Consider the following 12,640-nt stretch of genomic DNA (forward strand, 5'->3'; position numbering starts at 1 on the left):
CAGTGTCAAAAGTCATGGTTACAACGGCTGAATTTACGAGCCATTACATACTGAGACTTAACGAGTTCGTTATGGTTGGTACTCACATCGAGCGGATTGATTTACAGTGAACGCGAGCTAATTGGAGCCACGAAATTAGTTAGCTGTTTGAGATATAATCCAGAGAAATTACCCTCTCACGGGAGTCAATATTTAGAACAAAGGAGTTTTAATGAAATTCCTTACGTTTATCTCTCGTTATTTTCAATTTATAATTGATAATCTTGTTACTTTATAGTACAGTGAAACGTTGCGTACGAATTTAGCTTTAGTAGACAGAAACAGACTGTTTACACAGTGTTTCCAGTGTGTCTGGTACTTGATTAGTTAAGTGTGCTGCTTATCCTTAATACGAATGTGAGAAATTATGCACATCGATAACACTTCATTATGATATTATCGTTATGCTAAAAAAATACTATTGGGTGAAAAATGGCAGTAGAGAACGCAACAAAGTTAACGTTACGTCAATATACAGGGTGGTTGGTAACTGGTGGGACAAGCGGAAAGGGGGTGATTCTACGCAAAAAAAGAAGTCGAAAATATAGAATAAAAATTAAAAAAAAAATTTTTTTTTAATTTTTTCATCGAGACAACGATCTACAGTGAGATCCGTTATAACGAGACGTGATAAAGTGCACGCGTACCGAGCGAAAATTCAAAGTCGATTTTCTCGAAAACAAAGCCTCGAATAAAAAATTTTTATTCTATATTTTCGACTTCTTTTTTCGCGTAGAATCACCCCCTTTCCGTTTGTACCACCAGTTACCAATCACCCTGTATGAAATCTTATACAAAGTTTTATTACTTTCTGACAGATGTACATTTATCGTTTGCAAAATTAGCTGAACACAAGAGAAGAATTATGTCCTTGTAACAAGCAAAGGTTTTATCTTTGTAAAATAATAAAATAAAAAGGAGGGGGAGGGGGAGACGCGAATATTTTATTCTTAGGGTAAACACCGATTTATTAACAACCTGTTTGACGTTCGGTATACGTTGTTTTTGTTTACTCGACTCGCGTTTAGAGCTTCATTAATCGCGACCCTCTCTTTAAAAAGTTCACGCGAACAATTAATCGCGAAATAAAAGCCATTCTCGCGATAAAATCAACTTCGCCGCATTGAAACTCGTTTCACGACTCGCAGTGTCGAACGTTCTCAATAATTGTTTGCATTTTTAGCAAAGAATAATTTCTGAAAATTACTCTGTGTCATCGAAAACGTTATTATTATATGATGGAACTTGTGTTTAAAAATTTTCTATGGTATTTAAATTGTGTCATGTATGCGTTAAAAAATGTGTATATAACTGGTTTTCCTCTTGTTACAGGTAATTATTTCTACTTATACACAGCTAGAATTGTTCTGGACTTCTTAGAACCTCGTCAAAATTCATTCAAGTATGTAACATAAGATTCCTTTATGTGTTTCACTATGATTTATCGGACTCAAAATATTCTTTCGAATCTCTAGTTACACAGTTATTAATCAAACCATTTTACTTCAATTTCGAGCATCGATTTGAAATTGTTGTAAAGTTGGAAGTAAAATCGAGACGATTTCAACTATTTCTCGACTTGAAAGTTAAAAGTTTCTCGATTTTATTTCCATTGTCGTATTTATCGAAACTGGCCCCCTAATTCAATGGACTAATTTGGACGAAGATTAAATATCGTAAATTAATTAACGTAGTAGAGATTTGGTTTCATTCGTTAATTAATAAAATATTCTGTTAAGAAATAATGACAGACTTAAAGCTCTTTGTTCGCGTTTCAAGAGGTACGAATGGAAAAATAAGAAAAACAGCAAGCATAAGTATAATGTTTGCAAGCTCGAGAAGCTACGTATAAAGAGACATTTCTTGAAAGAGATCTGAGAATCGGAGTACATTCATTGTCTTATTTTCACCTAAAATACCAGTGAAGGATAATATCTTTTACGTGGAATGAAGAAAGTCGTTAGAAAGATCGAATTGAATGACTGCGACATAACAAGAAACTGCGAAATAAAGCTTTTTACTCTTTACTTTTAGAAATACACGTCGTATCCAACAAATAACAATTCTTACTTCTCATCAACCTGAATTTCTGCTTTTACAGCAACATTATCGTCAGAGAACTAAATACCGTTAAATACATATAGTAGAAATACGTTGTTCTTTCATGGAAAACAATTTGAAACGTTCATATGAATACTAAAAACCAAGTGGAATTACAATTTTCATTGTATGGAAAAAATGAATTATCAGCAACAGGAAATATCATAGAGATGAATTAAACACAATTAGTATCGTATTATTATTATTACAAGGCGTTAAAGGACGATGCATATAATAATAAATATAATGGCAATGAAGTGTTGGTTCGCGGAAATATCTTTTAATTCTTTCCAACTTTCGTATCTCGTTGGCTAATGGCGCAAGATTAACCGGAAATGCTGCAGTCTGTGGTAATTTCCGGTGGAGGTCGGTAAAGAAGAGAGTACGTAGAGATTGATCGTTGCCTCCTGTTTCAATCGCGGTTCTAGTCGGAACCCCGTAGAAATATACGCAACGATATTACAGGGAACTGCATGGAAATTGTTGATAATTTCTCGCAAATTTTCAATCGCATTTAATTAATCGCGTTATTCGTTCGAACGCAAAAGCGAATTTTCAAATCGTACGAATTGTATTAATCACGACTGAAGTTCCATTTTAACGAAACGAACAGAATTTGCATCGAAATGAATTTTTGCGAATTCTAGAAACTACGTGTCTACGTGAATTAATAACAAAACGTCAGTATAATTCGTTCGATACAATTCTTCTCGTGACTAGTTCTCCTTTCGCTCTATTTTAATTCATAGACGGACATTTTTATGGTGCTACGTATACACGCAACTAGGTGTTGCGTGTACCACTCAAGACTTATCTATTGATTAATGAACCCGCGTAAACGATAACGTAGGAAAGAAAAGCAGAAATGTTGGAGCACGCTAGGGAAGGGACAAGGAACGAGGGAAACAATGCCCCCGCTTTTTATTGAAATTTACAGGCAAAGATACTTCTTACGGTCGTGTAATCGATCTTCATTTAATAGAGAAACCACTTTGAGAAAAATCAGTTCTCTTCGAAGAAAAATTACCGAGCCCACTTGCGACGCGAACAATTTCAATGATTTTAAATGAAGATGTTATTGAGAAATACGTTTCTTACCTTTTTAAGACATTAACTTACTGAATATTGTAACCTTATGCTCTGAGAAACTTAATTTCTCTCTTTATAATATTATCTTTTTTTTATAATGTTACTATTATTTATAATCCTATTATCTTATAATATTATTTAAAAACAAATTTTTATCCGCTTAAGGATAAAATAATAAAGTTCGAGATACGTCTTGTATGAATTTACCATAAAGCGAAAATCGAAAATGTCAGTAGTCGAGGAAGAAGTGTATTTGCAATGAAACCTAGAATTTCGTTGTCTAAAAGGTTTCGGATGCGCTATCGAAGATTTCAAGCTAAACGACGGCGGAAGATCAAATTAGACACGCCTGGTATCGACATAATACGATCAGGGTGTACGCTCTGCTCATGGTTTCAAATTATTCGTGCGTTGGCTCGTAATTCTCTGCATGGCAAAGATAATAACACGGTACGATCAACTCAATCTATAACTCTCCGTACACGAAAGAGATTGACATTCGATCACGCGTAAAAATTTATATCGTTTAATATCATTGGCGATAGAAAATTATACAAATTTATTTGAAATGTTAACAGTTCGTTTCGTTCTATCATATAGCACTAATGGGAACAAATATGAACGCAACTAAGTAGGGCGTTTCAATCTCTAAATATCACATTGTAATAAGCACTTTACTTTCGGTATTTTCTATATTCTCGCCTACTACATATGCATTCTGCATAGTTGTATACATTTAATTTCCTCATAAATGCATAAACATCCTCGGTCTATTGATAACAAATACCGAACATCTGAACGTCTGTTAAACCTACGTTATTTAGTTTCCTTTATTATTCGTAATTAAATGCCTACCTATTCATCCTAGAAAGCTATCGTAAATACATTCCTACGTGTAATTCCATTTCACTGCGTATAAATTCGTTTGTACCTGGAGCGGCCGTTCTACAAAACGCAATTTACATCTAGTACCGCGCTAATTCAAACCGCAAGTTTAAATATTGTCTTTCACCAGCAAAAACAGACGGTATTATCGACTACAAGCACACATTGTTACAACCGTCGCCTTCGATTAATTCGATGTCATCAATACTGTCTCTTGAATACATATAGTAAAATCAGCACAGAGAGGAAACTGCTGTTTTCGAATGACTTTGCGTTTCAATTATTCAAGCCCGACACCTCGGTGAAACTGCGCTCTGTAAATTCAACCATGTGCACATGGAAATCTATCCTTCTGTTTCGTGAACGCGATGAAGAACGCAAGGAATTCGCGTGAAACAAACCGACCAACTCTATCGGGACTATACGTGGTATGATGGCTTGCAGTGGCAACGATGCCGATACACAATAACGCGTTAGGTATGAATGTAACGCGTTATCGTTGAACGAAAGCTCTATCATCGTAGGCGCGCCAATTCCTGCTGTTCTCGTTAATGGAAGTAATCGCGAGTCGAGATACGAATGAAACGCGGACGCTGCTTGACGTTTAATATTTATGGATTCTCATAAAGCTTTGCTCGGTTATAGATTATGATCCTTTTTGTCCAGGACGACTCAGCTCGTCGCGTTTACAACGTTATGATCCAGCGGTATACGAAGGATCGGACGCATACGCGACGCCGATGAGGGTGTCGTAACTTGAACGAATCAATGCACCACCGCGCTCGCCTTCCAATGCGACAATCGCTCGCGCGTCACCGCTCTGTCTCGTCTATCCGATGTACGCAATAAAATTTCTATCGACGGTATCCTGTCGTTGGTCAATAACATCGATTGGCTGTTTCTGGTTGGTCTAACTGAATTTCCACGATGAGAAAGCGCAAACAATTTTTTTCTTCCTACGCTTTTATCGTGTTTTAAAATATATATAGCAAGTTAAAGGGAATGACACGAATATACAGGGTGGTTGGTAACTGGTGGTACAAGCGGAAAGGGGGTGATTCTACGCGAAAAAAGAAGTCGAAAATATAGAATACAAATTTTTCGTTTGAGGCTTTGTTTTCGAGAAAATCGACTTTGAATTTTCGCTCGGTACGCGTGCGGTACGTTATAACGGATCTCACTGTAGATCGTTGTCTCGATGGAAAAATTAAACAAATTTTTTATTCTATATTTTCGACTTCTTTTTTCGCATAGAATCACCCCCTTTCCGCTTGTACCATCAGTTACCAACCACCCTGTATATTGTAGAATCGACGATACATAAAACGTATCACAACAAGTGGAAAGCGTATCTTTGTAGTTTCTTAAGTTTAATGTCGTTTCGTGATCGAATAGAAGAATTTTAATAGGACGATCGAAAATGAAACGCAGGTTATTAGGTTTGCACATAGTTGATAAATCGAAGTTAAAAAGAGTGAAATCTGTTAATTATACTGTACCTAATTATACTTGCCCGGCGAAATTGAAAGAATGAAATCCGTGAATTTATGGGAGTTATGTCGGCGTAGGCGGCTACCATTTCGGGTATTAAGCTGGGGATACGTTTTCACTGCAGCAAATCTGCACGGTCAGAGGTTTTCGGCTCTGTTTTATGGCAACGACTGGCATGAGAATACTTAAAGCGCGTAAAACCGTAACAAGCCGAGCTTTAACCATAATCGCTTAACGTTCTTATGATCTAGCGAAGGAAACAAAGTCGCAGAAGCTTCCTAAATTCTAAAGCTTAACTTGCACGATTTTAGCGTAAGCAGTACGTATTTCGGTTGCAATAACCCTTAGGAAAGAGGGATATACATATCTGCTTGATAATTCAACTGATAAATCTTATTTCTCAGGATATTTTCAAGCAACATTTTAACAGAATTATTCAGACGTCAGAGTCTCGGAAAATTAAGAGTGTACGGTATATTTCAATATTTTCTACGGAATTATTCAAAGGTCGTAGTCTCGACAAATTAATTTCTCCCACGATCGCCTTGATATCTCCATCTTATCGATGTCACGAGTTAATCGAACATTACTCAAAAGGGAAATCAATCGAGATCTCTCTCCCACAGTTACATTTAATATTGATGTTGACTGAACGAAAATTAGTGTACATTGGCGAACACATAATCGTAATCGCTTTCACGGACGTACATATACACACAAGTAATATGCCTACTATACACGTAGGGCTGCAGTAAGTGCGTCAGTTCCACGTGATTTACATAAATACACGTATTTAAAGCGTTCAATAGAATTAATAAAGTGCAGAAAATCCTGTGTAACTTTACTCGATTATATTTATGAAGCAAACGTTATCGAGAATGTCCAATATTTCGAGTAAGAGAAATAAATTGATATCGTTGATCGAAACGATACCATTCGGATAAAAACTGATCGAAATAAAATGTAAAGGAAAAAAAAAGAGGAAAATCGTAACCATCCCGTTGATAATTGTTTCGCGTTGTTTGCATCGCAAACAATAACCACTCGTACTTAATTGCAGCACTCGTAAATCACTTACGAGATTTATTTTACGCTCCACGATAGATGAGGCCAATTTGTGTATACCTCTTACCATTTTTATTCTTTTATTTTTTGTATCCTCTTATGTCGTAACGATTGTACACCAGGCATATGGTTGCACCAGCACTTATTGTACAAATAATTTCCCTATATAAATTGATCGTGCTTGCATATTAATTTGTATAACATAAATTATTACACAATAATTACATGTTATATTTGTAATTATATCTGACACGCATTTATGGGTAGCATTAATATTCGTATTATTGTTGTTCAATATTATTAGTATGTATATCGCTATACACCTCATTTTGATAAATTAATATACATTTTACCACATTATTTTAATGTTACATAAATATCTACACCATAATTGTATGGTTTATTTTTCACGTTTGTTTTCCTTCCTTTGGTATTCAATATATATATATATATATACACGCTATATATAATATATATATATATATACGCTTACCATAAATGCATAAACACGGTACCTGGAGCTATTTCGAAAATGTTCAAGCCTTCAAGCGGATACCCGTACTTAACATGCGAGCAACGAGCCGACATAAACACGTATGCTTATTCTACTTTGGACGGTGCACTCGGAACTCCGCAGATTTGCATGTTGACTCACGTGAAGTCTTGACAGTACAGTAGATTAGCCAGGTCGCCGTCGACCTTACAACATCCACTTCGAAGACACAGGGCGAACGATATTTAGAAACATATTACACGTTTCTTTCTACCTGATGTGTGGATCAATACACGAGATATAAAACGTATCTCGTTAATCTACTCGCGTTCATTTTATTTTGCATATCTTAAATCCGATATCGGGTAGATAAATGGCGCGTAGAACGCGCGAGTTTGTCGCATGCGCATTGAAACGCAAACCTGCTTTTATCGAGCAAAATATGTGTCGATTCCAACGAAATTGGATAATTTATTTTATTTTATTTTCGGTACCGTTACGATGAATAGAACAATCAGGATAGACAATAAGACTAAAAGAGACAAAAGTATCATGTCAAATTGTTTGAATAAAATTAAAAAACAAACAAAATCGACAAGATGATTTTGTTATATCTTTTTATATCTGATTGCATTATTTGTAAAATTACCATTACTCTATTGTAAAGACAATTGGTATTATAAATAGTGAGATACAAATGTAATTGACGTATTCAATTTGAACTTAGAGTAGGGAAAAATTATTTTGCCAATATTTTGCCATTATTTTGACAATCTTTGTAGTAAGAAAATTCAGGATTAAGAGAACTTGATACTAATAAATTATTTTTGTCGAACACAGCATTTCATACGAGAATAAAAAATAATGATACAAAATATATATTTCCTGCTTGGCGTTGCAGTATCTATTTGTAGAGGAAATTATTTCAACAACATACATCGACCAAGTAACGAGGAAATGACATTGCAAATATTTTCTGTAGTAAAACCTAGTAAATCTTCGTACTGGACGTACAACCATTATTGCAACACGACAGCTCCAATTAAATAGAAGTAACGACGAAAGAAGACTAGTGATCCTCGTTTGAATTGCGTAAGTGACTTGAAATTAGGCCAGAAACCAGCACATCGATGAAATTGTTTGAATCAAGCCGAGCACCATATCCAAACACGAATATTTAACGAGGTAATACTCTCAGCCTCTGCACGACTTTTTGACATTTTTTTTTTTACGAATAGAGAGAATTCATAAAAGTCTTTACAATTCCTAAGAACATTCGTTAACTGTCGTTAAAACTGTCGAACTCGTTAAAACTGTCCCACGTATTTTAGCACGCTCAGCAATGGATAAAGTGGCGACGCGGGAAATTTTAATATCAATGACGCCACATGCTCGTAAATTTATCTTTGAATTGCCGCTTAGAGAATTAATTACACTTAGAACATCTTTTCTAGTCTAACATATTCGTACATTATTAAAAATACCGATAGATTTGCTAATTACAATATCAACAAAATGTAATCGATAAAACCGTAACTCTACAGATTCAATCTGTTAATTGAAAAAGACCAATTACTTTTTCCACATATTTTTGTTCTTTTCTTTTGAAAGCACCGCTATATATGTTCTGAAAACACATTATCGTATTTACCTTCGTTAACCTTTAACATTTTACCAAACAAGGAGTTTCTGATCGATGAATAATCTATTTAACAAGTTAACCCCTTAAGGAAGAAATTGCATTAATATAACGTTACTTTCTAATCGAATTACGTTACTGGATTCTATTGAATGTACATTGTAATTATGAAAAGGAATATCGTAAATTTTATGAACGAAAAAGCTTCATTTTCTACACAATACCCTTATGTTCTATGGATCAAGAGAAAAAGAAAATAATAAAAGAGTGTAAACTTCGATAGTTTTTAACGTTTTGATCATCGATCGATCAATCATTTGCATCCCTTTTTTGGAGAATAGAATTTCCTACTCCAGGAAAATTCTTCGAAATAAACGCGAAAAAATATTCATCCACATTTCTGTGGTTCTTTGCTGCGTACTTCTCTCGTTTCGAAGCGAGGTGTTGGATTTTATATTAAATTCTCTGGATGTTATTCGCATTTCACGATTTTTTTTCTCCAACCCGTCATTATTCGATATTACTCAGAGTTGGCCATTTGGATCGTTCTTGGCTTGCAAGTTCGCGTTCCTCGGGGTTGATAGGTTGAAAGCACAACAGTCGTTCCGTTTATGGCCTATGCATCAAACGTGAAAGTGCTTTCCGTGCAGACAATATTGTAAGACGGCTTTTAAAGAATATTAGTGTCTCTTGTTTCGCTGGATAAGCCGTGTAGATTTTGAGTGCAGCAAGAATAATGGCAAAGCAACAGATTCGAGGCATCGAATTGTCGAGATGTTATGTAATGAAAGATCGTGGACATAAAATAGAAAGAATGAAGAGATATAAAATAGAAAACGAACTATGCTTAGCTGATATTTTTCTTGTGCAAGAAACACATCTTTTGTTGAATAAAGATAAATGTAGTTCTACTTAAAAAAATGACGCTCAGCTCGAAGAAAACTGGAAAAAATGAACTTCGAGAAAAAGATCAGGCATCGTAATATTTGTTGTTTTCAACCAACTAACTTTGTCCTGACAAAATCTGCATTGATAAAAACAAAAAAAAATGAATTCAAGATAAATGTAACAATGTGTATATTTGAAAAAATCGTACTTCTATGCTATGTAGATTTTGTACTACTTTCTGTACGGACTTCAGAACATTCTAATCTAGCGTAGATGTGTAAATGCTGTGACGTGAAATTTTAGGAAGATGAAAAATTTTAAAGTTACGTAATACAATACTGCGCGACTAAAATTTCAATTTCAAACTTTCAAGCTAGTCTTTATCTTGATTTCTTTTATCTACATCTCGTATTTTTCCTAATTTAATAATCAGAATAAAAGAACAAACAGTTGTTTGATTCTTCACTAAGCTGGTTGCTCGTTTAATTATCGTAAGTGTCTAATACTATCGCTCTTTATTTTATTTGTCGTTTCTGCATTTAATTATTCCTTTCCTCTTTTCACCCTTCTTACGACCAGAATAAAAAAGATTATATTCGATTTACTGTACATTACTAAAGATTCGATTTTTAATCCTCCTCGAACAAAGAAAATAGACGTAGACAAGGAGGTTCCGTATAATGGCACGTTTAATCTACATCGCTACGTTTCACTTCCGCTTGTTTAACGAGTATACAGGTATTAATTGATAGGTACATAGTGGCCGCAGTACTTTCCATTAAGCGCGACCTATGATAAATGGAGGGACGATGCATTATCTAGGATCGTGTCTTTTACTGACAGCATAAAAACATTGACGTCGTCATTACCTGGATATCGCGGTGCCTCGGGTTACGATCGTTTGGCGTTTCCAACCTCGAGGATTCCCCGTCTAAAAGGCTAACCTTATTTTTACGAAGCGCAATTCCATGCAACCTGTACGATCACACGATTGCATACGGCGATTAGCATATGGAAAAATCGAGAAGACTCAACGTGGTTATGTCACGCTTGTCAGGCTTGTAGAGACGTGTTTAAAATGATTTAGGATTTGTCGAGTGGCAACAGGAATACCGTTTTTCGAGGAAATAAGGAGAACTTGGTAATCGGATTTGAAATTGTATTGACAATAGAGGAAGAAGTTGAATTTTTGACAAAAATTGTATATGCAAAATATTATAATTGATCGTACAACTGGCGTAATCCTTGGACCATTTCTCAATTTTCCTATCATGAAGTTTAATCATTTTGCTGTTTGGTAAAATAATAAAATATAATAGAAAACTCGTAATTTCTAATATAAATAAGGAAAGAATATATTTTATATATATTGATTAATAAAATTTGGAAATCTATCGTTTTGTATCAATAGTGACACAAATGGACAAAGTATCGCCAAATAGCTATGGTGGAGGATTAATTTAAAAAGCTTACTACAAAGTAAAATAATCTAATCTAATTCTGATCAAATCAATATTTATTATATCATTTGTATGTTGAGCAAACGATATTATTTCCAGACCCTTGAGACAGCTTTGGTAAGCTCAACGGCTTACGCGTAGTTTATTTTACGATCCATTCGTCAGAAGGAAACTCACGCGCAAATATTCGACCACGCTTTTAAATTATTCTACCCTGCGGGAAGCGCAGTTTTCCGCACCCGTTAAACCGAACCCCGAAGATAGTTCCGGTCGATATTTCCACTCGGAGTACCTTTTCACGCGTTCCCAGCTTCGTTAGTAAGGATCTGGGAACTTCATCGCCGGAACCCTCGACCGACCATCGGACAATTAAGGAAACGAGGGCTCGTTTCTTATCCTCATGGGGCAATAACACACACCAATGGCGCTTCATTTGTCCACGATACAAAGAACGTTTCTTTCATTTATGATTCAGACATTATTCGTTTCTGTTACAGCCATATACATACTTCGATTTTATTTCTTTCGAAGTGAGCAGCTTTTAGCTCTGCTATCTAAACTTTTGCTATCGGAACAACTCTTTATTATCATTTATGGAATATAATGGCGTAAACAGATAGTTTTTCATTTCTAAATAGAACGATTATATATGTATATCTTTGTATTTCATTAAAGAAAGGATTCAAATGGCTTTAAAGTAATGGGAAGTTAACAGAAGAAAATATCGTAAGAAAACTATAAATAAGTTCGTGTAATCTCTCTCATTTATCTATCAAATAACACATATTTATAGAAATTCTATATGATTTATAACTACAATATATCTAAACTACATACCTAAAAAAAATTAATGTTTCTTCATATGTAGAAAATTAATGTAATTAAGTTGTAGTATATTTTAGTTCCTAATTCTATCTGCTACACGTTTATTGCAATATTCGAAGAAATAGAGAGCGACCTAACCTTCTATAAATATTTTATAATAAATTATATACATATTATGGAATATTTATATATTAAATAAAATGCTTCATTAAGCTATTTTCATTTGCATATATATGTATTCATGATTATATCAGTAATTGTTTTGACATAAGCATTCTTTCCAATAAATATTTTCTGTTTGAGTTGCTATTCATTGCATCACTCTGTTTACTAATCCCATTTATAAGACACGAAATGATATATGTACACAACACAATGAACACAATCGGAAGCGAGTCCTTAATCTTCAAATTTCTCTGTCTAGTTGTAGTCCTAATAACCTGAATGTGTTATTGTCACGGTGATACATTTTTTATTCACTTCGACATACACACGAGACATAAACATACAAGTTACATTGTTTATTTTTTCAATCGACCAATGTAGATGCTTCAAATGTGATACTCTTTTAAAAATAGTAACAAGGTCGAGCGTAAGAAAGCAACGAAAGAAACAAACAGTATATACACAGTATACACAAAGGATTTCAATTCTTTTTCGATAACA

General features: G+C 34.6%; 1 long non-coding RNA gene across 1 annotated transcript in view; it reads left to right on the plus strand.

The window, feature by feature from the left end:
• The window catches only part of LOC138189790 (uncharacterized), a 110,857-nt gene extending 105,528 nt beyond the window's left edge, over positions 1-5,329 (plus strand). Inside the window, exon 2 of the long non-coding RNA XR_011176118.1 lies at positions 5,191-5,329. This is a non-coding gene — a long non-coding RNA (uncharacterized LOC138189790). The remainder of the gene's footprint in view (positions 1-5,190) is intronic.
• Positions 5,330-12,640: the final 7,311 nt, after the last annotated feature.

The sequence above is a fragment of the Bombus flavifrons genome, chromosome 2 (genome assembly GCF_040668555.2).
Source record: "Bombus flavifrons isolate JBK064 chromosome 2, iyBomFlav1_principal, whole genome shotgun sequence".
NCBI lineage: Eukaryota > Metazoa > Arthropoda > Insecta > Hymenoptera > Apidae > Bombus > Bombus flavifrons.